The 14,906-nt window shown below is 39.1% G+C and overlaps 1 non-coding gene across 1 annotated transcript; it reads left to right on the forward strand.

Annotated features, from left to right (window-relative positions):
* Nucleotides 1-14,500: 14,500 nt before the first annotated feature.
* Nucleotides 14,501-14,606, forward strand: LOC125371029. Its single transcript, XR_007217194.1, has one exon. It is a non-coding gene; the product is annotated as a small nucleolar RNA R71 (small nucleolar RNA).
* Nucleotides 14,607-14,906: the final 300 nt, after the last annotated feature.

Consider the following 14,906-nt stretch of genomic DNA (forward strand, 5'->3'; position numbering starts at 1 on the left):
TATAATAAATATCATTATCCGATGAACTCAACCAACACATATCGGAAATAAAGATTAAAGATTTAAGGTAAAACAACGTGCAATTTGTGAGGGGAAAAATAATAACGTTTATCTTATTATAACATACTAATAATAATATTTATATTATTTCAAATATTAATAATCAAGTGAAATCATTTATTTTGCGATACTAATAATCATATTAAGCACAAATTCTAAATAGCATATTAAAATCAGACTAGCAATAGCGAAAGATTAAATGACTTTAACTCACTGGATTGGAGACCTCCTAGCTCTGCTCCGGTGCCTCGGTAGGAGCGAGCTGAACGAACTGACAATCGAGACGCTCGATCGCTCAGTCGACTCGCCTCTAGCCGCTGAAGTCCGATCGACGATCCGAACACACCATCGGACTCACAACGACGCGCTGATGATGATTCCCGCTTTCGATTTTCTGATCTGACACCCGATCATCCGGAGAGATTTGCGGACGATCTCGACCGTCGATTTGCAAACGAAGCCCGATCGCCACGAAACCAGTGCCATCGCGAAGCTTGAGCTGAGGAGAGTCGGGATACGTCCTCCGATCGTCCATCCTCCGCCGAATCTCGCCGGAAAAACCCAAAAACGCCGGCTGCCACCATTTTCTCTCTCCACCGGATCTTCCGCCTCCGGCCACCACAGTGCCGCCGGCCGCTAAAAGAAAGCTCTCGCCGTAGAGAGCCGATCGCCACCCGACTCGGCCAACAACGCCAAAGCGAACACGCCTGAAGCCGGCCAAGGCTCTTCCGTTGCTCCCCGGCCGCTAGAGCTGGCCATGGCTGGCCAAGACTCCCGCCTCCGCTTGGCCACCCGCACTTTGCGGCCGCCAGACGCCTGCAGCTCCCTCTCTCTCTCTCCCGCGACTCTCTCTCCCGATTTACTTTCTCTCTCCCCGATTCTCTTTCCTTTCAATATCGACATTAGGCCCCCGAACTTTTCCTTATTACAACTTGGTCCCTCAACTTTCTTAATTACTTACAATTTCATCCCGCAGAATTCCAATTTGACCCCCAAACTTCTTTTTAGCCTTTCAATTAAGCTCCTAACTATTTAATTTGGGCCAAATCCGAATTATTGAAAATACACAATTACAAAAATACCCCTGACCGACATATTTATTTACGAAAATACCAAACTCACAAATTTCCATTAAACCCTCACAAAAATAAAATTATACTTTTAATCCTTATTCCAAAATAAATTTCCAATTTAAAATTTAATACTACTAATCAATTATAATACCAATTTTTCCAAAATTCTTTTATAAAAACATCCTTTATAATTTCTTCCAAAATTTTTCAATATATAATTTTACTTATATAAATATGCATTTGGAAAAATTTTGAATAACCAAAATATAATCATTTCTCAAATAGTTTACTTGAATAATTTCTTAAAATTTCAAACTAATTGGGTATAGAAAATAACTCATTTATTTGATTAATATTAAATTTTTCATTAAATCATTTCAAATTAAACCCAATAATAATGAAGCTAAAATTAACTTAAATAAAAACTCATTATTAAATATATAAAAATTCCGGGTGTTACAGTATTCAAGCTCCTTCTTCAAAAACTAAAAAATATTTGAAAAGAAAATCTTCTAATAGAAATTATAGAAAAAATACTTCGAATTTTCAAAAACCTTCTTCATCCAAAAATGTTTCTCAAAATAAAAATAAAAATAAAAATAATAAAAAGAAAGGTCCTACTGTTTGTTACAAATGTGGTCGTATTGGTCATTTTAAATCCTAATGTAGGATGAAAGAAAAAATCAATAATTTAGACATTTCTGATAAACTTAAAGATCAAATGCTTAATCTTTTACTATCTGATACAGATCCTGAAAATTCTGATTTAAGTGATTTTGAAGAAAATGATTTAAATATTTTAAGTGATTCATCTTCTACAAATACTGATTTTGAAACATGTGAAGGTCCTGGAATTTGTACAGGTCCTTGTTGTAATTCAACTTTAAATATTTTATCAAAAGAAACCCTTTCTGATCTTTTTGAATTAGTTGACAAAATTAGTGACCCTTCAGACAGAGGAAAATACTTTTTAAAATTAAGAGATATTGTTTTGCATAACGAAACCCAAAAATCTGAACCTATTCCTTACAACTTAAAAGAAATTTTTCAAAGATTTGATCCAAAATCTTCTAGAAATTCTACACCTAATATTCAAGATTTACAAGAAGAAATTAAAAATATAAAACAAGAAATTAATAATTTGAAAAATGAAAATTTAGATTTCAAAGAAATAATTGTAAAATTGGAACTAAATAGGAAAAATAAAGATATTGCTGAGTCCTCTGAAAATACGAATGATTCTCATATTAATGAATTTTTAGCTCATATTACCAGAGTAAATTTTCATAAATGGTTTATTTTAGTTAGAATTCTTATAAATGATTTTAAAATTGAGACAATTGCTTTAGTTGATTCTGGAGCAGATCAAAACTGTATACAAGAAGGAATTGTACCTACACAGTTTTTTGAAAAAAAACAACCGAAAAATTACATACTGCTGATGGTTCAAGAATGCAAATAAATTATAAGCTTTCTAAAGTTAAAATTTGTAATGATGGATTATGTTTTTATACTTCTTTTATTCTAATAAAAAATCTATCTGCTACTGTTATTCTTGGAACTCCATTTTTAGCATTGCTTTATCCTTTTTCAGTAGACACTCACGGTATCAAAACTAGATTATTAGGAAAAGAAATTTGTTTTAAATTCATCTTCTCTGAGCAAGAAAAAGACATAAATGTTTTAAAGAAAAATTGCGTTTTTAATGATCTTATTAGTCAAAAAAAAAAAAAATAAATCGATTTTTTAAACAAATAAATCTTATCTTTAAAGATGAAAGAAGAGTTAGACCTTGATATTACAAAAGCCAAAATAAAAGATATTGAGAATCTCTTTACTAAAGACTTATGTGCACCTGTCCCAAATGCCTTTTGGAATAGGAAAAAATATGTGATTTCTTTACCTTATGTTAAAGATTTTTCTGAAAATGACATACCAACAAAATCACATGCTATACACATGAACACGAAACTTGAAAATCATTGTAGGAAAGAAATAGATGAATTATTACAAAAAGGGTTAAATTGCAATTCTAGTTCTCCTTGGAGCTGCTCTGCTTTTTATGTTTACAATGTAGCAGAAAGAGAACGGGGTGTACCTAGACTTGTCATAAATTATAAACCTTTAAATAAAGTCTTAGAATGGATTAGATATCCTTTACCTAACAAAAGAGATTTGTTGAAAAAACTTTATGATTCAAAAATTTATTCCAAGTTCGACATGAAATCTGATTTTTGGCAAATTCAAATTAATGAAAAAGATCGTTACAAAACTGTTTTTAATGTTCCTTTTGGTCATTATGAATGGAATGTCATGCCGTTTGGATTAAAAAATGCACCTAGGCCAGGTGGAGTACCTATGAAACCTATTTTTCAACCCCATGAAATCACTTGAACTCTTGAACTATCTTCCCTACTATCTCTCTTTGTAAAATCTTCTCTATTCAATAAAAGTTTAAATTATTTACTTACTTCTTCTCTTTTCTCTTCTTCTCTTCTCTATTATTTCGATCCTGCTCCGCATATGGTATCAGAGCCTAGTCATTAAACTAGTGATATTATTTAAGGTAGCGTTGGTCAGCCTGGTTTACTGTTGGTCAGCCCGACTTTCCAATTATCAGTCAGGGTGATCCCGGTAGGTGGTCCCACTATCCTAAACATTATTTACTTGTTTATTGTCTTTGGTAATGACATCGTTGTTTCGCAGTTTTAGTAGTCGAGAAATAGTTTCTCCTTCTTCTTCTTCTACTCTTTCTGATTTAAATTCTGAAGAATTTACTGTTCAAGAGTCTAATATCCCAGAAATAGGAAACCAGTTACATAATTGGTCCATCCCTAAATAAAATGTTAATAGTATTTATCGAATTGGAACTTTTGATTTTACACAAAATTATTCTATTAAACAAACTGAACAAACTATTGCTTTAAATAAATCTCATGAAAATTTACATTTACTTTCATCTTCTGCATTACATGAACATATTAAAAAGAAATTTAAATTTTGCATATAGGCATGGTTCAAATTGCTGTTAAACCTTTATTTAGAATTGGATTGGACATACCTATTTTTCTTTGTTTAAGAGATGTGATGGGCTCTTTATGCAACCTACACCTAAGGCAGTGAACCTACCGATGCAGCCTAGCACTAGTGAGTATCAAGGTCGTATCCCTGGAGATTGGGTGAACCTAGAGTTACTACTACTTGCTATGTTATCTAGTCTGAAATAGGGTGTGAAAGTTCTAACATACCAGCTAATGGCTATGAGTGCAATTAAGTAAATGAAGGACAACAATGGACAATTAAAAGACAATTGTAAAGAGAGAAATAAATCCAAAAGGGAGCCTAAGTGATGGAATTCTAAAGATGAATTTTATGGATTGCCGATCTTGCTTACCCGTGCCTAAATCCTGAATTGATTCCCTGCCTCTCTCGAGCTTACCGGATTCCTAAACTGCACTAACCTAATGGAATCTCTTCCTATCGATTACACAAATTAGCATTAAGTATGATTTAAGACTATTAAGAGTTGTTAGTTCTTAATCCGGCGAGTAAATCAACCTCATCTCTAAGTGTTAACTACCAGTCCTTACTATTCAAAATCCAGTTATAACAAGCATTTCTCAATGTCAAGAAACAACCTAATAAACAATTAATCTAACGTCTCAAATTAACTGCATCAAACTTTTATTACTGAATAGCAAGAAGATTGCAAGAATGACAATTATAAAAAACTAACAATTAAGCATAATCCATCAACAAAGGTGAACCCTAATGGATTCAAAAGATCTAGCTGCTCATGTTCATAGTCAAAGCAATTAAAGAACAAAATAAGGAAAAACAAATTAAAGGTATGTACACCCTTCTCTTTCAAGCTGAATGAGAAACCCTAAATTTGCAAATTCAAAATCTCAAACCTTAGTTGCCTCTTGAATGCTTCCAAAGTTTGTCTTGATCTTCAATTCGATGTTGGAATAAGTGGAATCCCCCTTCAATTGATGAAAATTGATCTCTCCCGGCCTACAATTGAGGTATAGGAAATATTTGATTAAGTGTGTGTCTTGGAATTGAGTCCAAAAATTGTCCTCTTCAATTAGAATTCAAAATCGCCTATATAGTTGATTCAAGACACGAGCTCAGTCAGGCCGATTCAAGATGGCCGAGTCCAGTCAGGCCGAACTGGGAGTCTCATGTCAGCCGAGCCACCACAGGCCGTGCCTAAGGCGTCGATCCACCACAGCCGCGGCCGGAGGCCGTGGTGGCTATGGAAGGCGGCCGAAATGGCACAATTGGGGATAGCCTCTTGATAATTCAAAGACGACCGGAGTCCAGCCGTGCTCAACCCTCGGGGTGCTTGTTCTCGCCCCAATTTGATGGATTTTACTCCGTAATCACACGTGATTTCCCTCGACACGATGGTGTCCTTCGAAATGACTCAAACGAAAAGGGAAACAAAAGACAGTGATTCTAGCATAAAACAGGATAATCATGCATAAAAATGTGAACAATCGGGCATGAAAACATGTGTAGTATGATGCTTATCAAATTACCCCATGCTTAAACTTTTGCTTGTCCTCAAGCAATTTACAACTCACTTCTCAAAAGATATCAAATAACTCAATCAACTGCATTGCAGGAGGTTAGCTCAAAATAAATTTCAAAACTCCGTAATGATTTTTCCAAAATCCCCAAATCACTAAATCCTTAAGAGAAAGAGCAAACTTAATAAAGTTGCTAAAGTTAAAATGATAAACCATCTAAATTAAGAAATTGAGAATCATGCCTCACAAGATATCACTCAAAACACACAAGTGTATATAGGTGAAAGAAGATCGCCAAGCTCTCAACACAAAAATATAGAAAAAGTGCTTACCATAGGCTTGCTTATGGATTCAATCTCCACTACTACGAAATAATCAATAATCATGATCAAAGGGTCTTGAGCCAGGTTGTAATGGGTTAAGGTAAGGTACGTATAAATATGGAAAGTAGGCTACAAGTTGCTGGAAGTTAAGCAAGTAATGCAAGAAAGTAATGAAGGATCAAGTGCTGTACCAAAATGAACACTAAGTTGCTCTAAAAATAAGATGATGCTCGAAATGAACTAAATTAATACTTTCTACTTTTTTTTTGTTTGTTTGTTTGTTTTGTTTTTTTTTTTTTTATATATAAATATATATACTATGTATATATATTACAACAGCTTATGTAGGAGTTGTTGGTTATTGACACATACAATAATTGAAGGAAGCATCTATGAAAAATCTAGCAACTTAGTGAAATATATGAATGCAGATTGATCCAAAGTAAAATGCAGCATAACTTATATAATTTCCAGCAACAATGGTAGAAAGAATGGTCAAATGAATAGAAGTGATAAGATGAGTGTCACTGTTATTATTGTCACGAAAGGAATGGCTAAGGCTCAAAATTGGTTCACTAAGAGAAAAATAGGGTTAGGCTTTTTGGCCAAATTGTGTAAATCCTAAGTGCCCAAATCATCTCACGATTATTGACAATTCATGTAATTTCAACAGATATCGTAAAGCAAGTTCTAGAAACAGAGATTCTGTAAAATGCTCACTAATGAAGGAAAAGGGAGCATAATAGTGATGCATCAATTAGCTTAAAATCTCACCATTTGAGTGATTTAAAATTGCATGAATTCTCAACCCAAAGTTTAAATAGTCAATCACAATAATAAGCAAAGAATATTAATGTTGTTCTATATCTACGATAAAGTAATATGGAAGAATTAAGGAAAAATACCAGTTTTACCTGGCTGGATTGTAGTTGAGAGATTTATTCATTTCCTTCTTCCGAACAAGGTTCGATAAAAGCTATAAGGGAATCCATTCAAAGGAGAAAAAAGTCATCAACTACTTAATTAAAACAAAACTCAAGATAGGCACAACATCGGTAGGTCCCTACCCCACATTTTAGTATAACACTGTCCACAGTGTTAGAGAGATTTAGACTGAGGAAGCATATGATTCACACATTATGGTTATGGAAGATCATGCTGAATCTTTTTTTTTTTTGAATTAAAAAGGCATAGTGTTCTACTTAACATAAACAAACAAGTGCAAGGAAATAACATAAAAGTAAACAAGCTACAAGCAAGAAAGTAAAAGGAGATAACAAATTGAAAATAAAAAAAATAAAATAAAATAAAGAAAAAGGATGGAGGAAAATATCACAAATTTTTTTCTTTCCGCTAGGAGTCTCACTGACGGTGTATCCTCACTAGTTGGATCTTTTGGAAGTTTAAAGGTGGAAATTTGCCGAGGGAGGTCATGCGGTGGATCGTGGTCTGTGAAGCATGTCGCCAAATCGAACTCCATATCATCAATAAGCCGTTGATTTTGTGCTCCAAACCTCTTGCATCTTTTGAATCGCACTACTATGAAGTCTGTCCGGGTGGCCTGTCTTTCTAAACCACTCAGAACTGTTGAAGTGTACTGCCCAAATCGCCTAACTGTGCCTTTGTTTCTTCTTGAAACCGCACAAACTCGCTGTACTATCATTGCCAGATCGCAGACTCGATCTAGACGGCCGGCCAAAGCACCGATCCGGACGCTCGATGGCTCTACCGAATGAGAGGATGAGGCTCCAGGATGAAGGCATAAACACTCTAGGCCGGGTTAGGAATCCTAACATCCGAATCCCACCGACGGATGTTGGGCTCCTCTAGCCGCCTCTAGCTTCCCCCGACTATTGTGCTCACGAGCCTATATTCAATACCATGTGGATGTCTAGTGGCCGTGATCATCCGCATGTTGATCATTTGTCCGATCCCTAGTGGTGTCATGTCACCAATATTTGAAAGTCTGCATACCGTCCAATACATCTAGTCTCTTAGCTAACCTAGTCACATACGGACCGGGAAACAACAATGCATCTTCTTCCGAGCATCTACTATAAATGAACGGACTTGGCGAGCCAATAAATATCCCAAGTCTAGCTTCTTCCGATGTTGCATAGCCCGGAGAATAAAGACATCGTGATCGCCCCAAACCGCCCCCACTACCGTAATGGTGTAAGCTAGTAGGGTATGAATGTAGCGGAGATGGTCCCAGAGGCTAGATGCCTTAGACCTGCTTGGGTAGTATGTTTCCGGCCTCATTACCAATGAATCCCACATGGCGTCATATGAAATTGGGTAGATGTAGAGACAACCCTGATACTCCTCCCCCGAGATTTCTTGTTCACCCATAATCCCAAATGCATTCCAAATTGTAGGACCGACATCGAGAACTCCCTTCCCCAAGCCTAAAATAAATTGCATCAGGGCTTATGCCAGCCAGGATCCGCTGTGAAGAAGGTGCCGAGGAACTCGATCGTAAGCTCACGGTAGGTTGGCTCAATGATGTCAAAGAATCTCGCATATGGCGTAGTCTCGACCGGTGTGTGCACATCTTGAGCCAATCCCACTCTCTAGGGATGTGAAGTCTATGCAACGGCCCGCCATCACTTGCTTCCATCTCATGACTTGGAATCTACTTTCATTGTCCGCATTAGGGAATGTCCACAATGGATGACGGCCAGTGTGGATGGATTCACAGTAGTGCTCTCCGAGGTCGGACTATTTGCCGTGGTGGTGGAGGTGGAAGTGCCGGTGCCGGTTCGTGCTGTGGAGGAAGACGTTCCTTCACCACGCGATCGCCATTGTACCGACGCTGCTTCAGTTTGCTTTCTACGAGATTTATCGCGGTCCGTCATATCACCTAATGCAACAAATTATTAGTTTTTTGTAAAAATTCAAGTTAATGAAAGAAATAATCTACCGAATCAACAGCATAATTGATTATACTTCGACTAACCAAAACTTGTATAAACTAATAAACCGATATATATCAATCCAATTTATCATGAACTAGCAATTGCAATTTAAATCTAAACATTATTCATGCTTTGCATGCTGTAGGCACATTTTATTTCCACCAAAACCCCACACTTATCAATTTCATAACCAACTACACCACAAACACAACAACTAATGTAGATTAACCTAACCAAGGTCATATAGTTATAATATAGAGCCACCAAAATATCCTAGCATGTCCTAACAAAAGTATATGTCTAAAATAGAAGTGAAATCATTATAATAAAAAAAATATAATGCAACAAATGAAGGGACTTACTTGAGTTCGCTTAGGAAAGTGAGAAGGGTGAGATAGGGGTATAAGAACAACACCTTTGAGCTAAGAAAAATAAAAGGGAAGCAAAATTTTTGGAGGCCTCCACATCTTATAAGCAAGGTTTCAGCACGGGTGAGGGTAAGGCCGTGCTGATCAGCACGGCTAGGACTCAGCCCGTGCTGATCCGTTAGCCTTCTTTGGATGCTTCTTGGCACGGGCATTAGCACGGCCGTGCTTCCCAGCACGGCTAGGGGTTGTGTCCCGTGCTGCCTTCGGAAGCCGTGACAATTACTCTTTATCCTTCAACACGGTCTTGACTCTGCCTGGTGATACAGCCTGTGATGGCCACAGAAACCGTGGTGAAACGGAGTGTTTCTAGGCTTGCCTTTTGCCGACTCGAGTCGCCTTGCCCCCATACCTATAATTAACACATATGCATGTAATTAGATCATTAAACAAGTAGATATGGTCAAACGGAAGAGTTTGTCCTCTTCGATTCTATAAGTCCGAAAAATTAAAATTAACCTAATTATTTTTAAGCAACTATAATAAAGTCAAATGAAAATAATGAAACAATCACAACTAATTAAAAACATGAAAGTATAATCCAAGTCGAATGTACAGAAGTGCTTATTTGCAGAGTCTTAAGCGTGACTCATTCGGATCACCCTTTCTGTGCATACAAAGCCAGGTCAACTCGTTGCTCACTATCCAATGAGTTACAATGATATCGCTTTAGCCGATGGCAGTTCACTTTGAAGTTCCCCTTCTCTGGATGATGCAACTCTACCACTCCATATGGAAAGACTTGTCCGATCTGAAATGGTCCAGACCAACGAGTCTGTAGCTTTCCGGGAAACGGAGGAAGGCGAGAGTTGTAAAGCAGCACTCGATCCCCAACCTGAAATTCCTTAGGCTCACGAATCCTTTGATCATGCCATTTCTTAGTCCTTGCTTTGTAAGTTGAGGAGTTTTCATACATCACGGGCGCCACTCATCTAGCTCACTCACCGCCATTGTCGCCTCCTTACCTGCAGAATCAATATCAAAGTTACAAGTTCTAAGGGCCCAAAGTGCCCTATGCTCTAACTCAACAAGCAAATGACATGACTTTCCATAAACAAGGCGATAGGGCGTAAAACCTATAGATGTCCTAAAAGCAGTCCTAAACGCCCATAATGCATCATCTAACTTAAGAGTCCAGTCCTTCCCATCGGTACTAACGGTTCTCTCTAAAATACATTTAATACCCCTATTAGTTACCTCAACTGCCCCACTAGTCCGGGGGTGATAGGGAGTAGAGAACCGATGAGTAACTCCGTACCGCTTAAGTACTTTCTCTAATTGGGTGTTGCAGAAATGTGTTCCTCTATCACTAATAAGCAACCTAGGTATGCCAAACCTAGCAAACAATCGCTTAAGGAACCTGCAGACAACCCTAGCATCATCAGTGGCTACAGCCTGAGCTTCAGGCCACTTAGAGAAATATTCAACAGCAACCATAATGTACTTATTACCATACGAAGAGGGAAAGGGTCCCATGAAGTCGATGCCCCAGACATCAAAAATCTCAACGACTTGCACACTGGTTTGAGGCATCTCATCACGAGAAGAGATATTACCTGCGCGCTGGCAAGGGTCATAAACCTTAACAAATTTCCGTGCATCTTGGAGAGCGTAGGCCAATAGAATCCTGCCTCTAGCACCTTCCTCGCAGTATGGTTTGCTGCTTGATGACCTTCAGTGGGTCCCTCATGGCATTGCTTCAATATTTGGAGAGTCTCCTCGCTATATACACAACGGCGAATCACCTGAGTGACATACAAATGTTCTTCTGGAAATCGATCATCTATGGTCGTCTCATCAAGTGCATCTAAGTGAGGATTTTCCAATCTCGATAAATGGTCCACGCTGATTCTCCGCTACCTTCTTATCCTTGATCTCAACATCAAATTCCTCAGAATAAAAGAATCCACCGAATCAATCTCTTGCCGCATCATTTTCAGAATAAGTACCTCAATGCCGAGTGGTCCGTGAAGACAATGGTTTTGGAGAGAACGAGGTATGATCTAAACTTGTCGAAGGCGTAAACAACCGCCAATAACTCCTTCTCTATGGTGGTGTAGTGTTCTTGGGCCCCGCCAAGGTCTTGCTAGCGTAGTAAATAGGTTGAAACTTCTTTTCAATCCTCCGGCCCAAGCACAGCTCCAACTGCATAATCACTAGCATCGCACATCGCTTCAAAGGCGCCTCAATCGAAGAAACCATGATTGGGGCCGTAGTTAGAGTTTCTTAAGTAACTCAAAAGTCGCCACACATGCATCATCAAAAATAAAAGGTACATCCTTAACTAACAATTGAGTGAGGGCCTAACAATCTTAGAAAATCTCTAATAAATCTCCTATAAAACCCTACATGGCCCGGGGAAAACTCCTAATGTTTTAATGTACTGAACAAGGAGGAGGTAGCTTAGATATTACTTCTACCTTAGCTCTATCCACCTCCATCCCGTACCGAGAGATCTTATGCCCTAAAACAATCCCCTCTCTCACCATGAAATGACATTTTTCTAGTTTAGTACCAAGTTAGCCTCAATACATCTAGCTAACATGCGCTCAAGGTTTGCCAAACAAAGAGAGAAAGAATTACCAAAAATAGAGAAGTCATCCATAAATACCTCCATAGACTCCTCAATCATGTCCTCAAAATAGCCATCATGCACCGGCTGAAATGTACGGTGCATTGCACATCCGAATGGCATCCGCCTATAAGCAAACGTCCCATAAGGGCAGGTGAAGGTAGTCTTCTCTTGGTCCTCAAGTGCAATAGGAATCTGAAAGTAACCTGAAAAGCCATCAAGAAAACAATAAAACATGTGACCTGCTAAATGTTCAATCATCCCGATCAATGAAAGGAAGAGGAAAGTGGTCCTTCCGAGTTGCATCATTAAGCCTACGGTAATCAATGCAAACCCAAGCTCGTTATCGTCCGAGCCTGGATCACCATCCTTCTCATTCCTTACCACTGTGATGCCTCCTTTCTTGGGTACAACTCGCACAGGACTAACCCATGAACCGCCGGAAATGGGATATATCAAACCTGCATCTAGAAGTTTAATTACCTCCTTCTTTACCACTTCTTTCATGTTCGGATTGAGTCGCTCGAGGCTGAACGACCGGCCCGAAATTGTCCCCCAATGAAATCTTATGAGAGCAGAAACTTGGATTTATGCCCGGGATATCGGCTATATTGAAAGCAAAGGCCTTCTTGTACTTCCTTAGAACTTCTAACAGCATGGCTTGTTCTTCAAGAGTTAGATCGGCTGCTATGATTACTGGTAAGCGCTTCTCTTCATCCAGGAAGGCATAAACCAAGTGGCTCGGTAACTCCTTCAGTTCTAAAACTAATGGGTCCTCAAATGAAGTCTTTACTTTCCGCACCCAGACTTGTCAAGAAAAAGATAGGGATCAGTTGACAAGCTCGGCTCAGAAGCTAATAAAACAGCGAGTTGCTCCAACACTTGCTCGTTGGACAACTCCTCCTCATCCTCAGCTAATGCTACTTGCAAAGGGTCAGAACATAAAATTTCTTGTAAATGGGACTCAACCACATCATCAATTACATCAATAGAACATACAGTATTATCATAGTCCAGTGACTGTCTCATGGAAGTGGCCAGGTCAAAGGTAATGGTCTCATCATTAACTCTAAGCTTAAGCTTTCCATCGCTTACATCGATAACGTACCCTCGATGTAGCTAGGAAAGGCCTACCCAGGATAAGAGGCACAGTGCTATCACCCTCCATATCCATTACCACAAAATCTACAGGAAAGATAAATTTATCTACTTTTACAAGTACATCTTCAACAATACCTCTAGGAATTTTAACAGTCCCTATCTCGCTAATTGAACACTCATCCTAGTAGGCTTTGGCTCATGCAACCCTAATTTGGAAAATAAACTAGTGGGCATTAAGTTAATATCGGCTCCTAAATCAGCCCAATGCACCACTAATTGATAAATCACCAATCATACAAGGGATAGTAAACTCCCTGGTCTCGTCGCTTGAGTGGCGTTTGTTCCGAGAATAGTCAACACTCCTCATTAAGCACCACCCCGACCAAGATCCTCCAACTTCCTCTTGTTGCTCAAAATCTCCTTTAAGAACTTGGCGATTTCAAGATCCGTGAAATTGCCTCAACAAAAGGTAAGTTAATTTTCACCGCTTAAATAAGTCAAGAAACTTACTCGACATTGCTTGTCCACCATATCCCTGTCTCAACCTCGCAGGGATATGGTACCGGGGTCGATGCTCGCACAGGCTCTTTGCCTGTCTTCTTTCTTTCTCTCATTCTCTACCATCTCAAGGTCCGGTCCTTCCTTAGCCCGGCTCGACCGCACGACTGTATTATCCTTATCGTACTAAAGGCGAAGAACCGGTCAAATTCTTACTTGAACGCAAGGTGATAGCTTTGCAATGCTCTCTGCCTGACTCGAGTGCTAGGGAGCGATCCTGAAGGTCTCTCCGAAAGCATCTTAGAAATTTGGCCAATTTGAGTCTCCAAGTTCGAATCGAGGCCTGCTAATTCCTAAGTGCACTATCGACTACTGAATCTTGTTTCATAGATGTCACAAACTTCATCATGAGCTCCTCTAAATTTGACTTCTTTTCTTGGGAGGAGGAGCTTGTGCAGCCCAAATTGCCGGGCTTGATGAAGTCTTTGGAAACTTGGCGGACCTGGGCATTATTGTTCCTCCAATCGAAATTGGGGTGATTGCGCCATCCAGGGTTGTATGTATTGTCGTAGGGGTTATTCTCACTGTCTTGGGGCATTCCCCATATAATCAACTGTTCAACATCGGAAGATATAGTAGAATTAGATGGAAAACTAATAGAAGATGAAGCAACATACCTCCCGCAAGACAGACCGAATGCGGGCCACCACAAAACTCGCGAACCTAAGATCCTGAGTTGGTCGATCTTCTTGGCTAGAAGCTCCACTTGAGCTCGCCAAGGCTGTAGAGTCCACTTGGTTGACCACTCCTTGTCTTCCTAGTCGGCCTCCTAGAGGATTGCCAACGATAGTTGTTCATGGCCATTTCCTCTATCAAGTTCCCGAGCTTGCTCGGAGTCTTACTCTGTTTAGCTCCCCACTGCCGCAAGATCCACCATCTCGCTTCGCGAGGTTCAACCCAACGTAGAAGGTCCGAACTGCATCCATACCGGCAATCCGTGATGTGGGCAGATCTCAAAAGATCTTTAAATCTCTCCCATGCATCGTACATGCTTTCATCATCAAACTGCACAAAAGAAGATATATCATTTCTAAGTTTAGCAGTTTTAGCGGGAGGAAAATACTTATATAAAAATTTTTCGGCCAACGCCTTCCAAGTAGTGATCGTCTGTTGTGGAAGAGATTGCAACCATCTCTTCCATTTATTTTGTATGTGTCACAAATCTCTAAAAAGTTGGAGATATGTGCATTGGGATCCTCGCTGGGCAATCCTCCAAACTGCACGCTTTGTTGGATCATCTGGATAACATTGGCCTTTATCTCAAAATTGTTGGCCGCCATACAGTCCGACTATACTAGTTTTCGTCCCATCCAAAGATGGTTGAGCAAACTCGTACAT

This window comes from Ricinus communis, chromosome 8 (genome assembly GCF_019578655.1).
Source record: "Ricinus communis isolate WT05 ecotype wild-type chromosome 8, ASM1957865v1, whole genome shotgun sequence".
NCBI classification, from domain to species: domain Eukaryota; kingdom Viridiplantae; phylum Streptophyta; class Magnoliopsida; order Malpighiales; family Euphorbiaceae; genus Ricinus; species Ricinus communis.